The sequence below is a fragment of the Pristiophorus japonicus genome, chromosome 20, assembly GCF_044704955.1.
Source record: "Pristiophorus japonicus isolate sPriJap1 chromosome 20, sPriJap1.hap1, whole genome shotgun sequence".
NCBI lineage: Eukaryota > Metazoa > Chordata > Chondrichthyes > Pristiophoridae > Pristiophorus > Pristiophorus japonicus.
In genome coordinates, this window is record NC_091996.1 from 8,432,650 (window position 1) to 8,457,619 (window position 24,970).

General features: G+C 45.3%; 1 protein-coding gene across 1 annotated transcript in view; it reads right to left on the minus strand.

Annotated features, from left to right (window-relative positions):
* Nucleotides 1–24,970, minus strand: part of col27a1b (collagen, type XXVII, alpha 1b) — a 740,056-nt gene that overhangs the window by 516,895 nt on the left and 198,191 nt on the right. The gene's annotated exons all lie outside the window — the stretch shown is intronic.

Consider the following 24,970-nt stretch of genomic DNA (forward strand, 5'->3'; position numbering starts at 1 on the left):
GCCATGTCTCCGTGATGCCAACCACATCGTATCCGTTAACTGCTATCTGCACAGTTAATTCGTCCACCTTATTCCGAATACTCCTCACATTTAGGCACAGAGCCTTCAGTCTTGCCTTTTTAACACACTTAGACCCTTTAGAATGTTGCTGCAAAGTGGTCCTTTTTGTTTTTTGCCTTGGGTTTCTCTGTCCTCCACTTTTACTCATTTCCTTTCTGTCTTTTGCTTCTGTCTCCATTTTGTTTCCCTCTGTCTCCCTGCTTTGGTTCCCATCCCCCTGCCATATTAGTTTAACTCCTCCCCAACAGCACTAGCAAACACTCCTCCTAGGACATTGGTTCCAGTCCTGCCTAGGTGCAGACCGTCCGGTTTGTACTGGTCCCATCTCCCCCAGAACTGGTTCCAATGCCCCAGGAATTTGAATCCCTCTCTGCTGCACCACTGCTCAAGCCACATATTCATCTGAGCTATCCTGCGATTCCTACTCTGACCAGCACATGGCACTGGTAGCAATCCCAAGATTACTACTTTTTAATTTAGCTCCTAGCTCCTTAAATCCGTCTCGTAGGACCTCATCCCGTTTACCTATATCATTGGTACCAATGTGCACCACGACAACTGGCTGTTCACCCTCCCTTTTCAGAATGTCCTGCACTCGCTCCGAGACATCCTTGACCCTTGCACCAGGGAGGCAACATACCATCCTGGAGTCTCGGTTGCGGCCACAGAAACGCCTATCTATTCTCCTTACAATTGAATCCCCTCTCACTATCGCTCTCCCACTCTTTTTCCTGCCCTCCTGTGCAGCAGAGCCAGCCACGGTGCCATGAACTTGGCTGCTGCTGCCCTCCCCTGATGAGTCATCCCCCTCAACAGTACTCAAAGCGGTGCATCTGTTTTGCAGGGGGATGACCGCAGGGGATCCCTGCAACTACCTTCCTTGCACTGCTCTTCCTGTTGGTCTTCCATTCCCTATCTGGCTGTGGACCCTTTACCTGCGGTAAGACCAACTCACTAAATGTGCTACATCATTCTCAGCAAGGTGCAGAGACACTACAAATAGGAAGGTCACTTATTAAATGGAGGGTGAGAGTTTAGGTGGGGTAGAGGAACAAAGGGATCCCGGAGTACAAATACACAAATCGATAAAAGTTGTGACACAGGTTAGCAAGGCCATAAAAACATCAAACCAAGCACTAGGGTTTATTTCTAGAGGTGTCGAATTGAATAGTAGGGAAGTTATGCTAAACTTGTACGGAACCTTGGTTAGACCACACTTGGAATGCTGCGTACAGTTCTGGTCACCATATTATAAAAAGGATATAGAGGTACTGGAGAGGGTGCAGAGAAGATTTACAAGGATGATACCAGAAATGTGAGGGCGTACATATCAGGAAAGGATTAACAGGCTGGGTCTCTTTTCTCTTGAACAAAGGCGGCCGAGGGGTGACCTAATAGGGGGCTTTAAAATTATGAAAGGAGTGGATACAGAGAGAATGTTTCCACTTATGGGGAAGAGTATAACTAGAGGCCATCAATATAAGACAGTCACCAAGAAATCCAATAGGTAATTCAGAAGGAACTCCTTTACCCAGACAGTGGTGAAAATATGGAACTCGCTACTACAGAGAGTGGTTGAAGCGAATAGTATAGATGCATTTAAGGGGAGGCTGGACAAGCATATAAAAGGGAGAAGGGAATAGAGGGTTATGCTGATAGATTTAGATGAGGAAAGTCGGGAGGAGGCCCAAGTGGAGCATAAACGCTGGCATGGACTGGTTGGGCCGAATGGCCTGTTTCTGTGCCATATATCCTATGTAATCCTATGTATACAAGAATACCCAACTTGCGGCAACCAATTCCATCACTTAATTTATCATTTAGTTTTACACGTCATTGGACAGTAGTTTTCAAAAATTAATCAGTTAATAGCAATTACTTCTTTACGATTTGTACAGACTTTCCTGGGATTTTACCATCATCAAAAGTCTATCTTGTTTTGTATTTTGTTTGATATTAGCTGGTTGAGTAACTCCAAGTTATCTTTGATATGGAGCTTCTCATGAAGTATTTTGCTTTGTTAAGGCTTGTATTCAAATTGAGGAACTTGCCACATAATGAATAATTTAACATGCTATCTGAATGGTGACAGATTAGGAAAAGGGAAGGTGCAACGAGACCTGGGTGTCATGGTACATCAGTCATTGAAGGTTGGCATGCAGGTACAGCAGGCGGTTAAGAAAGCAAATGGCATGTTGGCCTTCATAGCGAGGGGATTTGAATACAGGGGCAGGGAGGTGTTGCTACAGTTGTACAGGGCCTTGGTGAGGCCACACCTGGAGTATTGTGTACAGTTTTGGTCTCCTAACTTGAGGAAGGACATTCTTGCTATTGAGGGAGTGCAGCGAAGGTTCACCAGACTGATTCCCGGGATGGCGGGACTGACCTATCAAGAAAGATTGGATCAATTGGGCTTGTATTCACTGGAGTTCAGAAGAATGAGAGGGGACCTCATAGAAACGTTTAAAATTCTGACGGGTTTAGACAGGTTAGATGCAGAAAGAATGTTCCCAATGTTGGGGAAGTCCAGAACCAGGGGTCACAGTCTGAGGATAAGGGGTAAGCCATTTAGGACCGAGATGAGGAGAAACTTCTTCACCCAGAGAGTGGTGAACCTGTGGAATTCTCTACCACAGAAAGTAGTTGAGGCCAATTCACTAAATATATTCAAAAGGGAGTTAGATGAAGTCCTTACTACTCGGGGGATCAAGGGTTATGGCGAGAAAGCAGGAAGGGGGTACTGAAGTTTCATGTTCAGCCATGAACTCATTGAATGGCGGTGCAGGCTAGAAGGGCTGAATGGCCTGCTCCTGCACCTATTTTCTATGTTTCTATGTTTCTATGCTCCAGCATCACACATTTCGAAGAACTGTATAAAAGAAAATGTTCTTTCTACTAATTGCTTTAAGAAAGCCTGCGATCAGTTCACATGGCTTGTAAAAGAACCATACTAACGGATTCAGGTATTTTTACTAAGCAGGGCTTATAACTTTTGGTTTAGGGCATAGAGGTTAATATGGAATCGGTGCAACAGGATGAAAGAATTGGTGACAAATGAGGATCAAATCTGTTCCAAGGTCAGAAAAGATCCGAGAATTGTACGTCAGTATAAACTGGTTAATTTATTCAATCTGTATCAATGTCAGTGCAACTCAGATCTATTGCTGGAAGAATGTCTTATTCTAGAGCGCAGTCAGATACACGTTGGCAACATGCTGGAAACCAAATACCATTTTCCCTCCATCACTCAAGAATCAAGCCAACACTTAACTGGGCACTATATTCTTCCCACCACAAAAAAAACATATGGCATCCTGCAAACTGTTTGTTCTTGCTCCCTTAATTCAAACCCTCCTCACCAAAATATATTTGTGCATGTATGTGCATCTGATGTACACATGTACCGAAAATGCATAAAAATAATTATTTGAAAATTCTTGTTACATAGAAACATAGAAAATAGGTGCAGGAGCAGGCCATTTGACCCTTCGAGCCTGCACCGCCATTCAATAAGTTCATGGCTGAACATGCAACTTCAGTACCCCATTCCTGCTTTCTCACCATACCCCTTGATCCCCCGAGTAGTAAGGACTACATTTAACTCCTTTTTGAATATATTTCGTGAATTGGCCTCAACAACTTTCTATGGTAGAGAATTCCACAGGTTCACCACTCTCTGGGTGAAGAAGTTTCTCCTCATCTCGATCCTAAATGGCTTACCCCTTATCCTTAGACTGTGATCCCTGGTTCTGGACTTCCCCAACATTGGGAACATTCTTCCTGCATCTAACCTGTCTAAACCAGTCAGAATTTTAAACGTTTCTATGAGATCCTCTCTCATTCTTCTGAACTCCAGTGAATATAAGCCCAGTTGATCCAGTCTTTCTTGATATGTCAGTCCCGCCATCCCGGGAATCAGTCTGGTGAACCTTCGCTGCACTCCCTCAATAGCAAGAATGTCTTTCAAGTTAGGAGACCAAAACTGTACACAATACTCCAGGTGTGGCCACACCAAGGTCCTGTACAATTGTAGTAACACCTCCCTGCCCCTGTACTCAAATCCCCTCGCTATGAAGGCCAACATGCCATTTGCTTTCCTAACCGCCTGCTATACCTGCATGCCAACCTTCAATGACTGATGTACCATGACACCCAAGTCTTGTTGCACCTCCCCTTTTCCTAATCTGTCACCATTCAGATAATAGTCTGTGTATAGTATGACTACAGATATACCCAGCAATGTAAGCACAGCACTGCATTCAACTTGTCTATAAGGACTGAATTGGCCATCCAGGATTACTAATTACAGTATTCGACCTCAACAGTAACGAGCTAAAAGCAGAATAGAAATCCACACCTGGTGCCATAGGTTTAATGAAGTGACACTGAAAAAACGTCCAGTGTAAATGCTTCCCTGATGTGAAACCAAAACCTCCCATTGGGACATTTTAAAGAAAAAAAAAGACTTGCGTTTCTATAGCACCTTTCATGACCACCAGACGTCTCTATGCGCTTTACAGTCAATGCAGTACTTTTGGAGTGTAGTCACTGTTGTAATGTGGAAAACGCAGCAGCCAATTTGCACACAGCAAGCTCGCAGAAACAGCAATGTGATAATGACTAGATAATCTGTTTTCATTATGTTGATTGAGAGATAAATGTTGGCCTAGGACACTGGGGATAACTCCCCTGCTCTTCTTCTAAATATGGGATCGTTTACGTCCACCTGAGAGAGCAGACGGGGCCTCGGTTTAACCCTCTCATCTGAAAGATGGCACCTCTGACAGTGCAGCACTCCCTCAGCACATCACTGGAATGTCAGCTCAGATTTTCTGCTTAAGTCTCTTGAACCCACAACATTCTGACTCCGGGGCAAGTGTGCTATCCACTGAGCCACTGGCTAATGTTTTACTACGTTAAAGGTGCTATATAAATGCAAGCTGTTGTTGATCTGCACCGAATCTCCACTACATATAGGATGCCACATGTTGCAATCCTGCATAGTAGTTGCTTGAATCCCTTGACTGCAGAATTACAGGGCTGCATTTTCCCCAATTATTTGTGCCATTTTTTTTGCCGTGCAACGTTTTTTTTTGGAGTAAATTAAAATCTCCAAGTTCCCCAAAGTTTCTGCGCCAGCACAATTCACTTAGGTTCGTTTTTTTTAGGCTACGATTTTTTTTACCTCATTGGGGGCGTAACCTGCCACCCGCGACAATTCTGGCTATTTAAGCAAGTTTGGTCAACTACAATTTTTCTTAATACAGCGTATGTGTCTGCTGTGAAAAACATTCTGAGCAGTTAACAAAATCAGCACAGATAAGAGAATCAGCACAGATGATCCACTTCCACAGCAGGGACAGCAGTGGCAGAGAGGGAGAGAGAGTGGGTAATTATAACCTCTTTTACTTACCGGTTCTGAGGTACTGTAACAATCTCCTTTTTGTCTTTAATCTTGAATTAACTTTAATCTGGGGCTTTTGGTCCGGTCTGGGCTCGGCTTGGAGTGGCACCTGCTCTGGCGGGGGCAGGGGGGGGGAGCGGGACCTTTCCAATAAAGTTTTCTTTTGGAACAAAAACTCTAATATTTTCATGTTGGTAAGCTGCAATGTGCTCGTGCAGGTTGCAGTGAGCTGACCAGAATGTCTTGTATGTTTCACTTTCCAGCCTCAGCCCGCAGTGTGTTCCTTGTTAACCCTGGCAACCCGACCTTTTTGGCGCACATCTTTAGGCTCCACCCACAGAGCTTAAGGACAATGTGCGCCAGGTCACATTCACAAGTTAAAACGGGGAAACTTTCAACTTTTTTTTTGGCGTAGTCGGACCCCCAAAAACAGGCGTAACTCTTCAAATACGCAAAAAAACGGCATTCGGGAAAATTGAGCCTATAGAAAGGTGCTACCCTGTAGTTTCGGGGGTGGAGCCTAATGTCTGCGCCGATAAAAAATGATGCCTCCCCTTCTGCGCATGCGCGACAAAAATACGGTTTTGCCCAGTACAGCTCCTGGTCTACATTCAGCCATTTTTGAAGAGCCAGTTGTGTGTGAGAACTTGAATTCTCATTGGAAAAATCGGAGCTGCAATGCAATATGCAACGCGCCTCAAGGACCAAGAATTTCTCACTGGATGAAGTGGAGGCACTAGTTACTGTGATTGAGGCTAGATGGCACGAGCTGGACACCAGCAGAGGTCACATAAAAGTTTCACCAAAAGAAATGAAGAAACGCTGTAACCAACTTGCACAAGATTACTATGCAATGGTGACCATCCTGAGGTCTGGAGGCCAGTGCAAAAAGAAGTGGCAGGACCTTGGTCAAGTAGTTAGTGTTAGTAATATTTTCATTTATTCAATGGAATTGCAATTGTAAATGTGACCAGCTGTATATGTCCCACCCAGCAGAAAGACACCCTCTCCAAAAAGTTATATTTTCATCAATGCAGAGGAAGGTGGCACAAAACAAACGGGAAAGAACTGAACAGGAGGAGGCCCGGCAAATCTGCACCCACTGACACCCTTGAAAGAGAGGGTCGCTGCTTTGATGGGTCTTGACTGGAGAAAAGCAACCACCACTGCACAAGCTGGGCCCATACTTGAGGAAGAGGGTAAGTCTTGCAAATTCCACATTCTGGCTTTGCTAAATGTTAAGTACTGCGCGGGCTAGCCATGCTTGGGTTCCTGGGAATGTCTCCATCAGCTATGCTTCGGTTGATGCAATGCATTCATCGTGGCCCTTTAAATGAGCCTGCTGCCTACTCATGCCACCCACCCTGTCCCCTCCTCTGCTGCTAACCATTTGTCTGTTCTGTTATATTTTCCAGAACTTGAGGCCCACTCGGAAGATGCAGAAGAAGATTCAGACACCGACGAACCTGAACAGAAGAACATCTTCCAATCCCACCTTCCAGACCTAGAGCATGGGGGTGAGGGGGAGGTGACGGATGAAGCCCCCACTGTTATACTCACTTTGGAGGAGGTGCAGGTGCCGTCAATTGAAGTGTCAGCCCCTTTCCTGAATGGTATGAGTGTAGCTGGGACATTCCATGGTTTCCCACAGTCCGAGGCTGGGGATTCCAGTGGGGTGTAGCGAGGTAAACCTAGGGCCCCACCGTCCGAGGCTGCAGGTCCCAGTGGGATGCAGCGAGCAACACCCAGGGTGAGGAGGGGGAAGGAGAACTCAACAGCACTCTCCTGAGGTGCAGGAACTAACAGATGTGGTACAGATGATGACAATGAGTGTGGAGAGCATTGACCTTACGCGATCACTCCTGGACACCATCAGTGGGGTGGGTGATGTGGTATCGGGACTGTCGGGAGAAGTAACAACACTCTCACGAGAAATGGGAACACTGTTCGGGCACACGAGGGAGGGAATGTCTCAGGCAGCAGATAACAATGTCAGTGAACATGAGGAGGAATGTTGCAGGTAGTTGAAACACTGTCGGTGAACATGAGGGAGGGAATATTGCAGGTAGTTGACACACTGTCAGGGCACATGAGGGAGGGAATGTCGGAGTTAGCTGCTGCAACAAGGGAACACGCCCAGACCCCGCGCCCATTGACAGAATCAACTGCCACTCTCACTCCAATCCCCAGACTAGCCTCTGAAGAGGCCCAAGCCGGGCCCTTCACATTGCCGACTGCACCCCCCCACCCCCGCTCCACCAATCAAGAAGTACCGGAGATGTTCAAAAGAATAAGCTTGGTACCAACCTAAGAAATGCTGTGCCACCGCCTGCGGGCCGGGGTGGAGTCAACAAGACCAAGCGCAGCGGGCGGTCTTAGAATAAGGTGGAGGAGAGATGATGCAGCCTTTCTTTGCTGCTGTTGTTGTTGTTATTGTTGTTAATGTTGTTACTGTTCTCAAATTAAATATTTTTGTAAGCTATGTAAATTTACAAGTTTAAAAGTTTGTAAGTGATCTTAACTGAAAACTTTAAAGTTTGATACAAGACTATTTTTATTAAAGTTAAGTTAAGTACAAACAAATGTTTGTTAAACTTTTGAATAAAATATATTTTAAATTATAACTGAATCATTTCCATTATTTGTTCCATTATTAACACAACTTTTTGAAGTAAAGAATAATAACATGGATAGAGAACTGATTGGCAGACAGGAAGCAAAGAGTAGGAATAAATAGGTCCCTTTCAGAATGGCAGGCAGTGACTAGTGGGGTACCGCATGGTTCAGTGCTGGGACCCCAACTATTTACAATATGTATTAATGATTTAGACAAAGGAATTGAATGTAATATCTCCAAGTTTGCAGATGACACTAAGCTGGGTGGCAGTGTGAGCTGTAAGGAGAATGCCAAGAGGCTGCAGGGTGACTTGGACAGGTTAGGTGAGTGGGCAAATGCATAGCAGATGCAGTATAATGTAGATAAATGTGAGGTTATCCATTTTGGTGGCAAAAACAGGAAGGCAGAATATTATCTGAATGGTGCCAGATTAGCAAAAGTGGAGGTGCAACGCGATCTGGGTGTCATGGTACATCAGTCATTGAAAGTTGGCATGCAGGTACAGCAGGCGGTGAAGGCGGCAAATGGTATGTTGGCCTTCATAGCGAGAGGATTTGAGTATAGGAGCAGGGAGGTTTTATTGCAATTGTACAGGGCCTTGGTGAGGCCACACCTTGAATATTGTGTTCTGTTTTGATCTCCTAATCTGAGGAAGGATATTCTTGCTATTGAGGAAGTGCAGTGAAGGTTCACCAGACTAATTCCCGGGATGGCAGGACTGACATATGAAGAAAGACTGGATCGACTAGGTTTATATTCACTGGAATTTAGAAGAATGAGAGGGGATCTCATAGAAACAAATAAAATTCTGACAGGATTGGACAGGTTAAATGCAGGAAGAATGTTCCCGATGTTGGGGAAGTCCAGAACCAGGGGTCACAGTCTAAGGATAAGGGGTAAGCCATTTAGGACCAAGATGAGGAGAAACTTCTTCACTCTGAGAATTGTGAACCTGTGGAATTCTCTACCACAGAAAGTTGTTGAGGCCAGTTTGTTAGATATATTTAAAAGGGAGTTAGATGTGGCCCTTATGGCTAAAGGGATCAAGGGGTATGGAGAGAAAGCAGGAATGGGGTACTGAAGTTGCAAAAATGATCAGCCATGATCATATAGAATGGTGGTGCAGGCTCGAAGGGCCGAATGGCCTAGTCCTGCACCTATTTTCTATGTTTCTATGATTTCCATTATTTGTTCCATTAACATAACACAACATTATGGAATAGGTCCCAACAGCAAACATGGTTCATTTGGAATAGTTGCCGCTGAGCCTTCAGGCAGCAAAGCGTTCACGGATGAGCTGCTGGCGCAAGGCTCGAGCAATCGTTAAAGGGGCACGATGGCGTGCCCTCCTCCACTGTCGTGCTTCGGGTTCGGGTAGTTGCATGGCTTCCTCCTCCTCCTCCTCATCATCTGCATCTTCCTGCTCATCATCAGCCACCCTCACCTCAGGTGGGTCTTCTGCAGCCAGCTGCTGCTGCCTCATGCTGGCTAAGTTATGCAGCATGCAGCATACAACAGTGAACTGACTGACAATCTCAGTGGAATATTGCAAATAGCCTCTGGAATGGTCCAGAAATGAAATGGCCCTCTCTATTACGCTGTATGTCGCAATGTGCGACATGTTGTATTCCCGGTCAGCTTCCGTCCGAGACAAGTGGCGAGGCCATACCCTTTGTCTCCCAGTAGCCAGTTCTGCCTTTCTGGCTACTGCTGAAACATGGCAGCTATAGCGCTCTCGTTTGGATGAATGCATCATGGGTGCTCCCAGGGTATCTTGCATCAACTGACATGATGCAATGCTTGTCGTCACACACGAGTTGTACATTAACGGAGTGGAAGCCTTTTCTGTTCTTGTACATCTCAGAATCCTCCAAAGGTGCTCGCAAGGCGATGTGAGTACAATCTGTACCTTTGGAAAGCCAGCAATCCTGAAGAAGCCCACAGCCCTTTCATGCATTGCCTGGGCAGTCATGGGGAACTTTGTGTAGTCATTCCTCCAGGCATATAGTGCAGCAGTCTCCTGCCGAATGCAGATATGTGTTGCAAGTTGAGAAATGGTGCACACATCCCCAGTTGTGACCTGGAATGATCCAGATGCATAGAATGAAAGTGCAGCTGTAACCTTCACTTCAACTGACAAAGCAGTCCTCCTGACGCTTCTAGGTTGCAGATCTGCTTTTACTAACTCACAGATCTCAGTTACAACTTCTTTGCGGAAATGCAGCCTTCTGACACAGTCTGCATCACTCGGGTGCAGGTATGAACGCCTGTCTCGATATACCCGACGTGGGTAAGGCCACCTGCCCATCATCCTACGTGCTCTGAGGTTTCTCATGCGATGACGTCGAATTAATTGTCTCCTCCGCAGCACCATCATGCAGAAGATTTGCACAAGGTATGGCATTGTCAGTATTGCCCCCATGATTAAATTTTACCTTTGCAAGAAGCTCAAAATGGCAGGCAAGACAAGCTTCTTTCGTGTCTCTCTCCCCAAGGTCGATGCCCTAGTATGGACTACACCCAGGTCTGAGCATGCGCAATGGATTAGCTTAGATCGGGAAATCCCCCCCCCCCCCCCGGGCTTTATTTGATGTTGCATGCTGCATAGTGGCAGAGTGTAAGGGTTCTCATGCCTTCAGTTTGGCTCCCCGCACCCCACCCTCCACTCCAGACATCAGGTTACGCCCCCTATGACACACAAAAAAAATAAGCTAAAAAAATCGTAACCACAGTTAAGCTGGCGCACAATCTTTGGGCAAACTTGGATTTTTAAAATTTAGGCCAAAAAAGCAGCGCACGCCAAAAAAATGCCGTAAATCACTGGGGAAAATTGAGCCCTATATTTTATGCAAAAAAAAACATGGTTAAAAGTAGAGAATGCCGGGGTTGGGGTTGGGGGCGGTGGGGGGAGGGCGGGTGTGGAAAACTGAAACCTACCTTAGGCAGATTTTCCATGCACAACTCCTAAAATAAATGCTGAGCGGCGTGAGTGGAATCTGGTTTCGTGTGCATAAATATTTTTAAACAGCCGTGGTGAGGAATGCTTATTGTTTTTCATGCAAGCAAGCCAGGCTGATTTGCACCCATATCTGTCCAGATTTGCATGTGCAGCTGGTTGAAAGAGAATCAACCTCAAAATCTGTTTAGAATCCCCCCGTCTGCAAAGAAGTGTTGCTTATTTTAAGATTAATTATATGGGCCAATACTGAGAGTTCTTAAGACTGGAATTACTTTTCAAAATACTTTCCTAACAGGCCTTTTTTTTGCCACAAACTTTTAATAAAAGCTATATGGTAATACAAGATTTGCCAGGTGCTACGGAATTCTGCACTGTCATTAGTACAATGGAAAGCAGAATCAAGAGAATGCAAAAAACTGAAACTCCAGTCAGCCCTAGGTACAACAATATATGGAGTAGCTTCAATCAGGCGTCAACCTCATTTCAAACAATTTATTTTAAACGGCGCAATACTGTTGATCCTCCAATATACTTTGTTGCACACTGGCAACACTTGAGTCTATGGCTGCAACAGCCGACACAATGACCCTGAATTCGCAGCCCCTACGGGTATGTACGAGGTGCGCCTGTGCCCGAAGGAGCCCTGCAAGTTCCGGGTTTAGGCGTGTGAAGCGCATGTGCCCAAACTCGGAACATGCGATCTGTCAAGAATCCTCTTGACAGATTGCACGCATCTGGAAGTAAAGGGCCTCCGTGGGCGGAGTGTTGGGCTAGTTGCCCAACGAATGCCCTTGAAATGCTGACGACTGAAACATAGGCGTAAGACCTGCTTTTATCAGTGTAAGACTTTTAAAGCACAGAATAATACATTTCTTTCAATATTTTAAACATTTAAAATCATATTAAATAAGGTAAGTTTATTTTCATAACCTTCAAAATATGTAAATTTAATTTGCAAAAATAAAATTTTTGTTTTAGGTAATGAATTATATTCCATTGATTAATTTTAAATATGTGATTTTTTTTTCATTTATCTTGCGTGCTTGTGTGTTTTGGGGGGTATTCCCATTCATACTTTCACCATAAGTATGAATGGGAATATTCCTACCCTGATAGGTTGGCCCGGTCCACATGATCCCAGTGATGCATACGAAGCGCTTACACTGCTGGGATACATGGGCCTCTACGTCTGGAGTAAAAATAAAAAGGGGAAGGCAGCTCAACCGTGGCTATCAAGGGAACTTAGGGATAGTGTTAAATCCAAAGAAGAGGCATATAAATTGGCCAGAAAAAGCAGCAAACCTGAGGACTGGTAGAAGTTTAGAATTCAGCAGAGGAGGACAAAGGGTCTAATTAAGAGGGAGAAAATAAAGTATGAGAGGAAGCTTGCAGGGAACATAAAAACTGACTGCAAAAGCTTCTATAGATATGTGAAGAGAAAAAGATTAGTGAAGACCAACGTAGGTCCTTTGCAGTCAGAATCAGGTGAATTTATAATGGGGAACAAAGAAATGGCAGACCAATTGAACAAATACTTTGGATTTGTCTTCACTAAGGAAGACACAAATAACCTTCTGGAAATACTAGGGATTCGAGGGTCTAGCGAAAAGGAGGAACTGAAGAAAATCCTTATTAGTCAGAAAATTGTGTTAGGGAAATTGATGGGATTGAAGACCGATAAATCCCCAGGGCCTCATAGGCTGCATCCCAGAGTACTTAAGGAAGTGGACCTAGAAATAGTGGATGCATTGGTGATCATTTTCCAACATTCTATTGACTCTGGATCAGTTCCTATGGACTGGAGGGTAGCTAATGTAACACCACTTTTTAAAAAAAAGAGGGAGAGAGAAAACAGGGAATTATAGACTGGTTAGCCTGACATCGGTGGTGGGGAAAATGTTGGAATCAATTATTAAAGATGAAATAGTAGCGCATTTGGAAAGCAGTGACAGGATCGGTCCAAGCCAGCATGGATTTATGAAAGGGAAATCATGCTTGACAAATCTTCTCGAATTTTTTGAGGAATCAATGGTAGAGTGGACAAGGGAGAACCAGTGGATGTGATGTATTTGGACTTTCAAAAAGGCTTTTGACAAGGTCCCACACAAGAGATTAGTGTGCAAAATTAAAGCACATGGTATTGGGGGTAATGTATTGATGTGGATAGAGAACTGGTTGGCTGACAGGAAGCAGAGAGTCGGAATAAACGGGTCCTTTTCAGAATGGCAGGCAGTGGAGTGTCGCAGGGTTCAGTGCTGGGACCCCAGCTATTTACAAAATACATCAATGATTTAGATGAAGGAATTGAATGTAATATCTCCAAGTTTGCAGATGACAATAAGCTGGGTGGCAGTGCGAGTTGTGAGGAGGATGCTAAGAGGCTGCAGGGTGACTTGGACAGATTAGGTGAGTGGGCAAATGCATGGCAAATGCAGTATAATGTGGATAAATGTGAGGTTATCAACTTTGGTGGCAAAAACAGGAAGACAGATTATTATCTGAATGGTGACAGATTGGGAAAAGGGGAGGTGCAACGAGACCTGGGTGTCATGGTACATCAGTCATTGAAGTTTGGCATGCAGGTACAGCAGGCGGTGAAAAAGACAAATGGCATGTTGGCCTTCATAGCTAAAGGATTTGAGTATAGGAGCAGGGAGGTCTTACAGCAGTTGTACAGAGCCTTGATGAGGCCACACCTGGAATATTGTGTTCAGTTTTGGTCTCCTAATCTGAGAAAGGATGTTCTTGCTATTGAGGGAGTATAGCGAAGGCTCACCAGATTGATTCCCGGGATGGCAGGACTGACATATGAGGAGAGACTAGATCAACTGGGTTTATATCCACTGGAGTTTAGAAGAATGAGGGGGGGGGGGGATCTCATAGAAATAGATTAAATTCTGACGGGATTGGACAGGTTAAAGGCAGGAAGAATGTTCCCGTTGCTGGGGAGTTCCAGAACCAGAGGTCACTGTCATGTATGTAACCTTCATAACAACGCTGCATACTGTATATACCTAAGAAATGCACACCTTGACCACAGTGGGTGAACTTGTGGGAGACACTTCTCACCTGGTCATCCAGGTATATAAAGGGAGGTCCCATGCAGGGTCATCACTTCTTGGTCCTGTGAATAAAGGTTCAGGTCACAGAGTGACCTTGTCTGCAGAATGTGCCTCGTGTGAATTTATAGTCGTGTGTAAGGACATTACATTTGGCGATGAGAAACTGGAATCAACGTCTCACGAGAATGGCCACCGGTAGCACAGAGGAACGGTACTGTGTTGGTGAGGACTGGGACGATTTCGTTGAGGCGCTCCAGCAGAGCTTTGTCACGAAGGACTGGCTGGGAGATGCAGCGGCTGACAAGCAAAGGGCGCATCTACTGACCAGCTGTGGACCCAAGACGTACACGCTGATGAAAGACCTGCTAACACCCGAGAAGCGGGTGGACAAAACCTTTGAAGAGCTCAGCAAACTTATCGGTGAGCACCTCAAACCGGCAAGCAGTATACACACGGCCCAACACCGATTCTATACACACCGACGTCGGGAAGGACAGAGCATACCGGACTTCGTTGCGGACCTTCGGCGCTTGGCCAGCCTCTAAGTTCACAGATGCCTGCAGTGGGGAGACATTAAGGGATTTCTTTATTGAGGGCATTGGTCATGCCGGGATTTTCAGAAAGCTAATTGAGACCAAGGACTTGACCTTGGAAGCGGCGGTGTTGATGGCTCAGACCTTCATGGCGGGGGAGGAGGAAACCAAGATAATATAAGCGCGCAACTCTGCTTCCAACATGGCGATGGATCAGGGAGTTAACATTGTAAATGCGACTCAGAATCCCGCAGGCAGGCAGGGGCAATTCAAAACCACCCAGGCAGCAACAGACAATTTGAAACCACCCAGGCAGCAACAGACTCTATAGTGGGTCCTCAACAGAGACAATGGCAGGTTGAACGGACATTTACGCCATCACGGTGGACAATGCGTCCGGGATGGGGCCATTGACACCCATTAACGGAGTGCTCAAGAGTAATCAAAGAGACAGAGAGGAATGCCTGGTAACAGCCCTTTTGTTCACAACGATCTCAGCTCATGCTGGAGATGCGGGGGCAGACATGCTGCAAAAACCTGTCGGTTTCAACAATTTATCTGTAGAAATTGTAACTTCAGTGGACATTTTGCCAGAATGTGCAGGAAGCCCGCAACAAGGCTAATTTATGAGGCAGATGAACCAGAAGAGGGGTCTGTAAGGCAGGTTGATGCTTGGGACAAAGCAATGGATGCTGAAGTTCAGCGGGTTCATGTGGCAAACATCCACAGCTCATATACCAAAACGCCACCTATGATGATGAAAGTCCTATTAAACGGCATCCCAGTACGCATGGAGCTGGACACAGGGGCCAGACAGTCACTTATGAGTGTCCAACAATTCGAGAAACTATGGCCACTCAGAGCAAGCAGACCCAAACTAGAACGCATTGATTCGCAACTACGGACGTACAACAAAGAGATCATCCCAGTGCTAGGCAGTGCAATGTTGGTGGTCACACATAATGGATCAGAGAACCGGCTGCCACTCTGGATTGTCCCAGGAAATGGTCCAGCGCTTTTGGGGAGGAGCTGGCTAGCCGAGATGAACTGGAAATGGGGGGGGATGTGCACGTCATTTCATCTGTGGAATGAAGTTCATGCTCACAGGTCCTACAGAAATTTGAGTCACTATTTCAAAAGGTACGAAAGTAGTGCTACGCATCACCCCGGACGCCAGACCAGTGCACCACAAAGCCAGAGCTTTGCGGTAAGTGATACGGGAGAAAATTAAGAGTGAGATGGACAGGTTGCTCAGAGAGGGCATAATTTCGCCAGTTGAATTCAGCGACTGGGCAAGCCCCATCGTCCCTGTCCTAAAAACGGATGGCTCGGTCAGGACCTGTGGCGACTACAAGGCCACTATCAACCGAGTGTCACTACAAGACCAATACCCGCTTCCGAGAGCGGAGGATCTTTTTGCCACTTTGGCAGACGGCAAGCTGTTCACCAAGTTGGACCTCACTTCAGCCTACATGACCCAGGAACTGGCCGAAGAAACCAAGCTACTGACCAGCATCATCACACACAAGGGGCTGTTTGTCTACAACAGGTGTCCGTTTGGCATTCGATCAGCGGACGCTATCTTTCAAAGGAACATGGAAAGCCTGCTCAAATCCATCCCTGGAACAATCGTATTTCAGGACGACATCCTTATCACGGGTCGAGACACCGAGGAACACCTCCACAACCTGGAAGAGGTGCTGCGCCGACTGGACCGGGTAGGCCTGCGACTAAAGAAGTCCAAGTGTGTGTTTTTGGCCCCAGAGGTCGAGTTTTTGGGCAGGAGGGTTGCCGCAGACAGAATCCGGCCTACCGAATCCAAAACTGAGGCGATTCGTCGTGCGCCCAGGCCCGGCAACACATCGGAGTTGCATTCATTTCTGGCAATCTTGAACTATTTCGGGAACTTTCTGCCGAACTTAAGCACATTGTTGGAGCCGCTACACGTGCTTCTGCGTAAGGGTTGTGATTGGTTTTGGGGGGGGGGGACTGTCAGGAATGGGCTTTCAATCGGGCGCGGAACCTGCTTTGTTCTAATAAGCTGTTGACTCTGTACAACCCCTGTAAGAAATTGGTTTTGACATGTGATGCATCATCCTATGGAGTTGGGTGCGTGTTGCAGCAGAGTAATGATGAGGGCCAACTCCAACCTGTGGCTGATGCCTCCAGGTTGCTCTCCAAAGCAGAACGGGGATATGGGATGGTTGAAAAGGAAGCACTCACATGTGTCTACGGGGTGAAAAAGATGCACCAGTACCTTTTTGGCAGAAGGTTCGAGTTAGAAATGGACCACAAGCCGTTAACATCCCTGTTGTCAGACAGCAAAGCTGTCAATGCCAATGCGTCAGCTCTCATACAGCGATGGGCTCTCATGCTGGCTGCGTATGACTACACCCAAGTGGCTTGAGGGTACTGTAATTGGCAAAGAGGGGAATAGGGTCATATTCGTCAGACTTAACAATGGACAGATATGCCACAAGCATCTGGACCAAGTAAAAAAACGGTTCAGCATGGATACTGAGGAACCTGAGGGAGATCATGAGATGTTGCCCACACCAGCGCCAGTGAATGAGCAACAAGAACGTTCAGCAGCATGCACAGTCCCTGCGGCCAGCCCGGACAAGCTGGAATCACCACAGGTGACAGAGACGCATGCCAAGGCTCAACAACCAGAGCCCCAACTGCGGCGCTCCATGAGAGAGTGTCGAGCGCCTGAAAGACTCAATCTTTGACCCCATAAGATGTTGGAGGATGGGGGGGGGGGGGGAGGTGATGTCATGTATGTAACCTTCATGTAAGTGTAACCTTCATAACAACACTGCATACTGTATACACCTAAGAAATGCACACCTTGATCACAGTGGGTGAACTTGTGGGAGACACTCCTCACCTGGTCATCCAGGTATATAAAGGGAGGTCCCACGCAGGGTCATCACTTCTTGGTCCTGTGAATAAAGGTTCAGGTCACAGAGTGACCTTGTCTGCAGAATGTGCCTTGTGTGAATTTATAGTAGTATGTAAGGACATTACAGTCACAGTCTAAGAATAAGGGGTAAACCATTTAGGGCCGAGATGAGGAGAAACTTCTTCACTTAGAGAGTGGTTTAGCTGTGGAATTCTCTACCGCAGAAAGTTGTTGAGACCAGTTTGTTGGAAATATTCAAAAGGGAGTTAGATATGGCCCTTACGGCCAAAGGGATCAAGGGGTATGGAGAGAAAACAGGAAAGGGGTACTGTGGTTGAATGATCAGCCATGATTTTACTGAATGGCGATGCAGGCTTGAAGGGCCGAATGGCCTGTTCCTGCACCTAATTTCTGTTTCTATGTTACGCAGGCCTTCACGTAGAGGCCCAGGACCAAAAGTCTCCGAAACTCCGGGAACAACAGGTACTTTCGTAGAAAGTTTTGCGGTCAGTGGCATCAACTGCAAATTCTGGGCCAATGAGTTCCCAATATTAGCTGCCCCTCTGAAGGGGATACTGAGCAGAAGCCAGGTCCTTCCCTACAAAAAGGGAGGGCAGGAGCGTGTAGATATTTGCATGTGTATGCGCGCTGTCCTATTGTATTCCTTACAATTGACTCTGGAACTGAATTTACTTTTTTGTCAATATCAGAACAAGAATTTATTGAATTTTCACTGATTCTTCAGCTGCTGTCAACACACAGAGGTCTACTGATTAAGGTAATCTCAGCATTAAATGGAGAATTTACTAGTTAGGACTATCACTAGAAAATGTCAGGCCTTCCGTCAGCTCTTATGTCGCATTGTATATATGCTTAGTGCATCTCCTTGCCTTGAAATAAAGAAAATAAAAGTGAGGAAAAGCTTTGTTTCCTTGTGAACCAAGAGCAATAGGAGTGCTCCTCCAAGCCCCACAAGCAAATCTTGGACCTCCACTGCCCCGGGCTTCCTCCTCCCTCGGGAACAATGATGTCCATTGCTTTTCTTTTCAGTGCGATCCATTAACCAACTAATCCAGCTGTACTGGGAGAAAGATATAATCCTTGCTGATTTGTGATGCCTGCATTTTTTCAGACCTCTGACGGTTTAAAAAAAAGATTCCCAGAAAAAAAAACTATTTTATGAGAAGAAACACATTTTTGCATAATTAATGCCCATCCACATGTGTGTAGCAGAAAATATCTGACAGTGAGTGGTTATGGGGAACAAATCATTCACCAATGATCAGACCACGTAATCCCTGACGAGTGTGGATTAAAGTGAGTTATGCAATCCAGATGTCACAAGGTGGATTATTTATCCCGTTTATAGTACCTTTTATTGGAATTGGGAAGTATTTCTGATATTGGCTTGTGGGAGAAATAAACCACTTTTGAAAAACACATGTGCAGTAGAGATGCAGATGACTCATAATTACAGATTACACAATTGACACACATTTACAGATGGTATACGTGGCATGCCTATAAATTCACATGTCACACAGTATAGGTCCTAGCTGTTCTCTTTGGTGCAGACAATGGTGAAAAATATATTTGTGGATGTGCCTGATTATTGAGTACATGCTTTTAAAATTAAATGATCCATCATTTACCTCATTTCCTCATGCTTTCATGAGAACACAAGAGCATACGAATTAGGAGCAGGAAGAGGCCGTACAGCCTCTCGAGCCTGCTCCGCTATTCAATAAGATCATGGCTGATCTTCGAGGTCAACTCCACTTTCCTGCCCCTATCCCCATGTTCCATAATTTTTCTGGAGTCCTACCGATCTCAGCTTTGAATATACACAACAACTGAGCATCGACAGCACTTTGGGGTAGAGAATTCCAAAGATTCACAACCATATTAGTGAAGAAATTCCTCCTCATCTCAGTTTTAAATAGCCGGCCCCTTATCCTGAGACTGTGGCCCCCTAGTTCTAAACTCTCCAGCCAGGGGAAACCATCTCTCAGCATGTTTGGAGAAAGGGATTGATTTCACAACTTCATGCACTAGTAGGGGACCTCAAGTTCGATTGACGGCTTCCCATTCTCTATTTAGATTTTTGAGAATACAAACACAAATCATGTTCAAGATCAGTGTAAACTCACTGAGGTTTCTTGGCTGATCATTGTTGGAGCATACTTTCATAATTAATTACTTCAGTTGTTCACAATTAATTAATTCTTCAAACCATCACTGAATTTTTCTTCCTCCCAACCATCCCTGGAAATATTGGTAGATCATGCAGTGGGCTGGAGCCAGCAGCAGGGTCAACACCCACCACGGACACCGGCTGCATCAGATCCGCCAAGGTAAGGGAACTTCCGGCCTTAGTGCGAGAAGAGAACAGTCACATGCTTCTAACCAACAAAGAAAAAATTCAAAACTATATCTAGTGATTTCTCCTCCTTGTCCATTAGAACACTATAAATGATTATAAGGGATTACATTCATACTCGGGCATAAAGTGTCAGCTGTAGCTCAGTGGGTAGCACACATGCCTCTGAGTCAGAAGTTGTGGGTTCAACTCCAGGAACTTGAGCACATAAATCTAGGTTGACACTCCAGTGCAGTGCTGAAGGGTGCCGTACTGTCGGAGGTGCCACCTCTCGGGTGGACATAAATGATCCCATGGCCACTATTTCGAAGAGGAGCAGGGAAGTTATCCCTGGTGTCCTGGCCAATATTTATCACTCAATCAACATAAACAAAGAAACACATTATCTGGTCATTACCACATTGCTGTCTGTAGGAGCTTGCTGTGTGCAAATTAGCTGCCGCATTTCCCACATTACAATAGTGACTGCACTCCAAAAGTACTTCATTGGCTGTAAAGCACTTTGAGACATCTGGTGGTTGTGAAAGGTGCTATATAAATCCAAATCTTTCTTTTTTTAAAGTTTACAGAAATGCATAAGCTGTCAAGAGAGTCAATGATCTTAAATGTCCAACGAAGTGTAAATTTGGACACAACAGCTGCACACAGCCATAAGACAATTGCTGACAATTCCAGAGAAAATCACTGCACAGATATTGCAAGTGAAGTGCAATGAAACTACCTCCTCCTCCAAAGCCATAGCAGAATCTGGTAAATGACAGAACACTTGCCATGTCACGTGCAATAAATGTATGATCTTTGAAAAGGGCACTTCTATATTTATGCTAGCAGCATGTCTTGCAGGTGCTCGGTTAATAGTCTCTTCTCTTGCTGGCTGTGGGCCAAGGAATTCAAACACTTGTTTTCTGTGTTCAGGAGTAGTATTACTGCAAATACATTTGGAATCCATGAAGAGCTCAAAATCTACTAAATTATCTTGTACCTTCACAGATAAGTCTACCTCATCTGACATGGAGATGATGCAGGAAGCTATCGGAATTTCTGAAGACACCACAGATACAGATGTTAATGTCACACCCAATGGAAACAGCATTTACAGGATCTAGGATGCACACTGTGCTGCCAAATGGCAGAAGGATATATTAATTATGACTAGATCTTCAACAGGACCTTATAAAACCATAAAAATTTGGAACAGGAGTAGGGCATACAGCACCTCACATTCAATAAGACCATGCCTGATCTTTGACCTCAACGCCACTTTCCAACCCAATTCCCATGTTCCTTGATTCCCCTAGAGTCCAAAAATCTATCAACCTTGACTATAATAAACAATTCAGCATCCACAGCCCTTTGAGGTAGAGAATTTCAAAGCTTCACAACCCTCCGAGTGAAGAAATTCCTCATCTCGGTTTTAAATGGTCTACCCTTTATCCCTATACTGTGACCCCTGGTTCTCAACTCTCCAGCCAGGGGAAACAACATCAGCATCTACCTGGTCAATCCCCTTCAGAATCATATATGTTTCAATGAGATCACCTCTCATTCTTCTAAACTCCAGAGAGTATAGGCCCATTCTACATAATCTCTCATCATGAGCGCCCTCTCATCTCAGCAATCAATCTCGTGAAACTTTGTTGCACCACCGCCAAGGCAAGTATATCCTTCCTTAGATAAGGAGACCAAAACTGTGCACAGGACTCCAGGTGTGGTCTCACCAAGGCCCTGCACAATTGGAGCTTTTGACCAGTGATAGACATGCACATCTGCTTCTGGAAGTAGAAGGCACTAGGACCATGGGGAGTGGATAGGTGCAACCATCTGGGCTTCAAAGTAAGTGGTCACATGTCCCAGATTAAACAAACAAGGTTTTAAAGTAGAGGAGACAGACAGGTTAGAAAGACATACGCTAGTGACAAGTTTGAAGCAAGAGTATTTTTTTGTTTGCTGAATCCAACAATAAAAGTATGCAGGAGTGCTGAACTACTTCAGATTTACTGAACTGAACTCGACAACACAAAGGGGTGATAGTGCTGACCATTGAGACAAGAGCTGAAGAGTAAGCTCTTGCACCACTGTGTATACATTTAATTTCCACTGTAGAACTTTTCCTAGCCCCGGTACGATCAGGCTTAGCATACTTCAAGTCAATCAATGCCACAGTTGTTCTCTCCACTACCACTAGGGGAACCACAAATTTGATGTAGGACAACACTATATTCCATTTCCTAGTGTTGTGTCCCCATTCTCTGCACACAACAGCTCCCTGCATCAAACCTCACAATCTGAGGAAATCACCTGTCCCCCTTTACTGTACCCATGTCCCTGGGTGGGTTATACCCAAATGCAGCTTCCTTTCCACTTACCCAATTTTTGCTTTGACCATTAACTAACTTAAATATCCCAAGCTCCTTGCCTCCTCCCTGCCTTAGATGGGCTAGGCCTAACACAATCTGGATGCCATCCTTTGGGTTCCAGTGTAGGGGCAGAGCCAGTAAACAGGCATTCCATTCTCTTCCTTCAAAAAACATAAGAAATAGGAGCAGAAGTAGGGGCAGAGCCAGTAAACAGGCATTCCATTCTCTTCCTTCAAAAAACATAAGAAATAGGAGCAGAAGTAGGGCATTTGACCCCTCAAGCCAATCTGATCTTGGCCTCAACTCCACTTTCCTGCCTGTTCCCCATAACATCAGCCAAGTCCACCACCTCATGTAACATAAAAATCAGCATGCTGTCATACCACACTCAAACTGTTCCAGCCAAACCTTTTATGACTTTGGGGCCCTGAAATTCTCCTGGGGGGTCAACCAACCCCAGCACAGGCCTTACAGCTGGTGGAGCACAGACTGTGCCATTAGTCTTGGGACCCAGAAGCACAGCTGGTTATCACTCCTTGGCTATTCCAAACCTCTGTAGACCATCTCACTTTTCTGTTTGGATGAATAGTTTAAGGCAGCCTGTCAGCAGTGGACCTGCACAATACACTGCACAACCTTCTTTGGGTCAGAACACCACAGTAGCAATACACTCAAAGTTACTTATGAAGGCATTAACCTCTTCCTAGGGGTCATACTTGTTCAATACAGCAGGCAGCCACAACCTCTGGGCCTGGTGTTGTCATTGATATCACTCCCCTGAGCATTCAAATATCCATTGAAAGAACTGCACTCTTGCATTCTTTTGTGCTCTCAATACCAATTCAGCCCAGTCAACCAAAGGCAGTTCTGTGCTCCTGCACAAACTTACTGTTGGATTCCTCAAATAAACATACACACCTCTGTCTTACTATCCTACCCATTCTCTCCTAATCTATGGCATTTTGGTTCATATAACCCCCTTGCTTGTTTCTTTAATCTGGGACACCTGTGACCACTTATTTTGGAGCCCAGAAAGCTGCTACCACCAGTCCCCATGGTCCTAGTGCCTTATAGTTTAATCAGTGCATATACTTTTGCAAACTCGAACCTAATATATACACCTTTGGAGAGTCAAACAATCTACAACTGCTTAATCAGCTTCTAGCTCACAACTCTTTTAAATACAACAATATGCAAATTGAATTCAAACATGTGCCCTCTTTCATCAGTGCATGTACACTTCATTACAACTACCGGCAATTAAGTCAACAACCAATAAACCTGTAAATTAACAAAAAAATGTTTAAAGGAACCTTAATACATCAAATTAAAATTGTGTTCCCGTTTGTGACGGTGCACTCCTGTCCCTCCGGTGCCCACCGGTCGCAGAAGGCCTCGAGCGTACCAGTGGACACCGCGTGTTCCATCTCCAGGGATACCTGGGCTCGAACGTAGCTGCGGAAGAGAGGCAGGCAGTCAGGCTGAACGACCCCCCACTGTCTGGATCTGTTAATGGTCACCTTGGCCAGGCCCAGGAGCAGTCCCACGAGGAGGCCCTCCGACCTGCCCGCTCACCCTGCACCGGGTGCCCAAAGATCAGGAGCGTGGGACTGAAGTGCAGCCAGAAATGCAGGAGCAGCTCTTTCAAATAGTGGAAGAGGGGCTGAAACCTCTCACATTCTACATTGATGTGGAACACAGACACCTCCAGGCCGCAGAAAATGCACACACTTCGTTACATCCCATGTATTCGCCATCACAATGGCTGCGTTTGTCCATCCTTCGCTATATAAATCCAAGTTGTTGTTGGTGATGATTCTTTTTAATGATTAAGAAATTTCCTCCTGGCAACTCTGTTTTGAGCCCTTCCTACAATGAACAACACTCATCTCAAATGGATGAATTGTATTAGGAAAAGTACACTATTGTATTAGGAAAAGTACACTATTGTATTAGGAAAAGTACACTATGGAACAATTGTTAATATTTGAGTCATGCTTGAGGATTATCATATGGAAAATCTTTCCCTCTGTACAATACTGACTCTTAGATCCGGCCTTTTCACACCCTTCTTTTCTATAGACACACTTGTGTTCCTTTCCTGCTCGATTACTTTAAAGGTTGTGGGTTCAAGCCCCACTCCAGGGACTTGAGAACTAAAATCTAGGCTGACACTCCAGTGCAGTACTGAGGGAGCGCCGCACTGTCAGAAATACCATCTTTCGGATGAGACGTTAAACCAAGGCCACATCTGCTCTCTCAGGTGGACGTAAAAGATCCCATGACACTATTTCGAAGAAGAGCAGGGGAGTTCTCTCCGGTGTCCTGACCAATATTTATCACTCAATCAACATAACAAAAAAAAAACTGGTCATGATCACATTACTGTTTGTGGGAGCTTGCTTGTGCGCAACTTGGCTGCCGTGTTTCCTACATTACAACAGTGATTATACTCCAATAATACTTCATTGACTGTAAAGCACTTTGAGACGTCTGTTGATCGTGAAAGGCGCTATATAAATCCAAGTCTTTATTTCTTTCTTTCATTGGTTTATATAGCCTTCTGACTCAGAGATGAGAATGCTCCCCACTGAGCCACAGCTGACACACAGAATGGCTCACAGAATGCATCCCCGATTTCGTTTAGCACTCTTGGATGGATACCATTGGGTGCAGCAGCCTGATTAACTTGA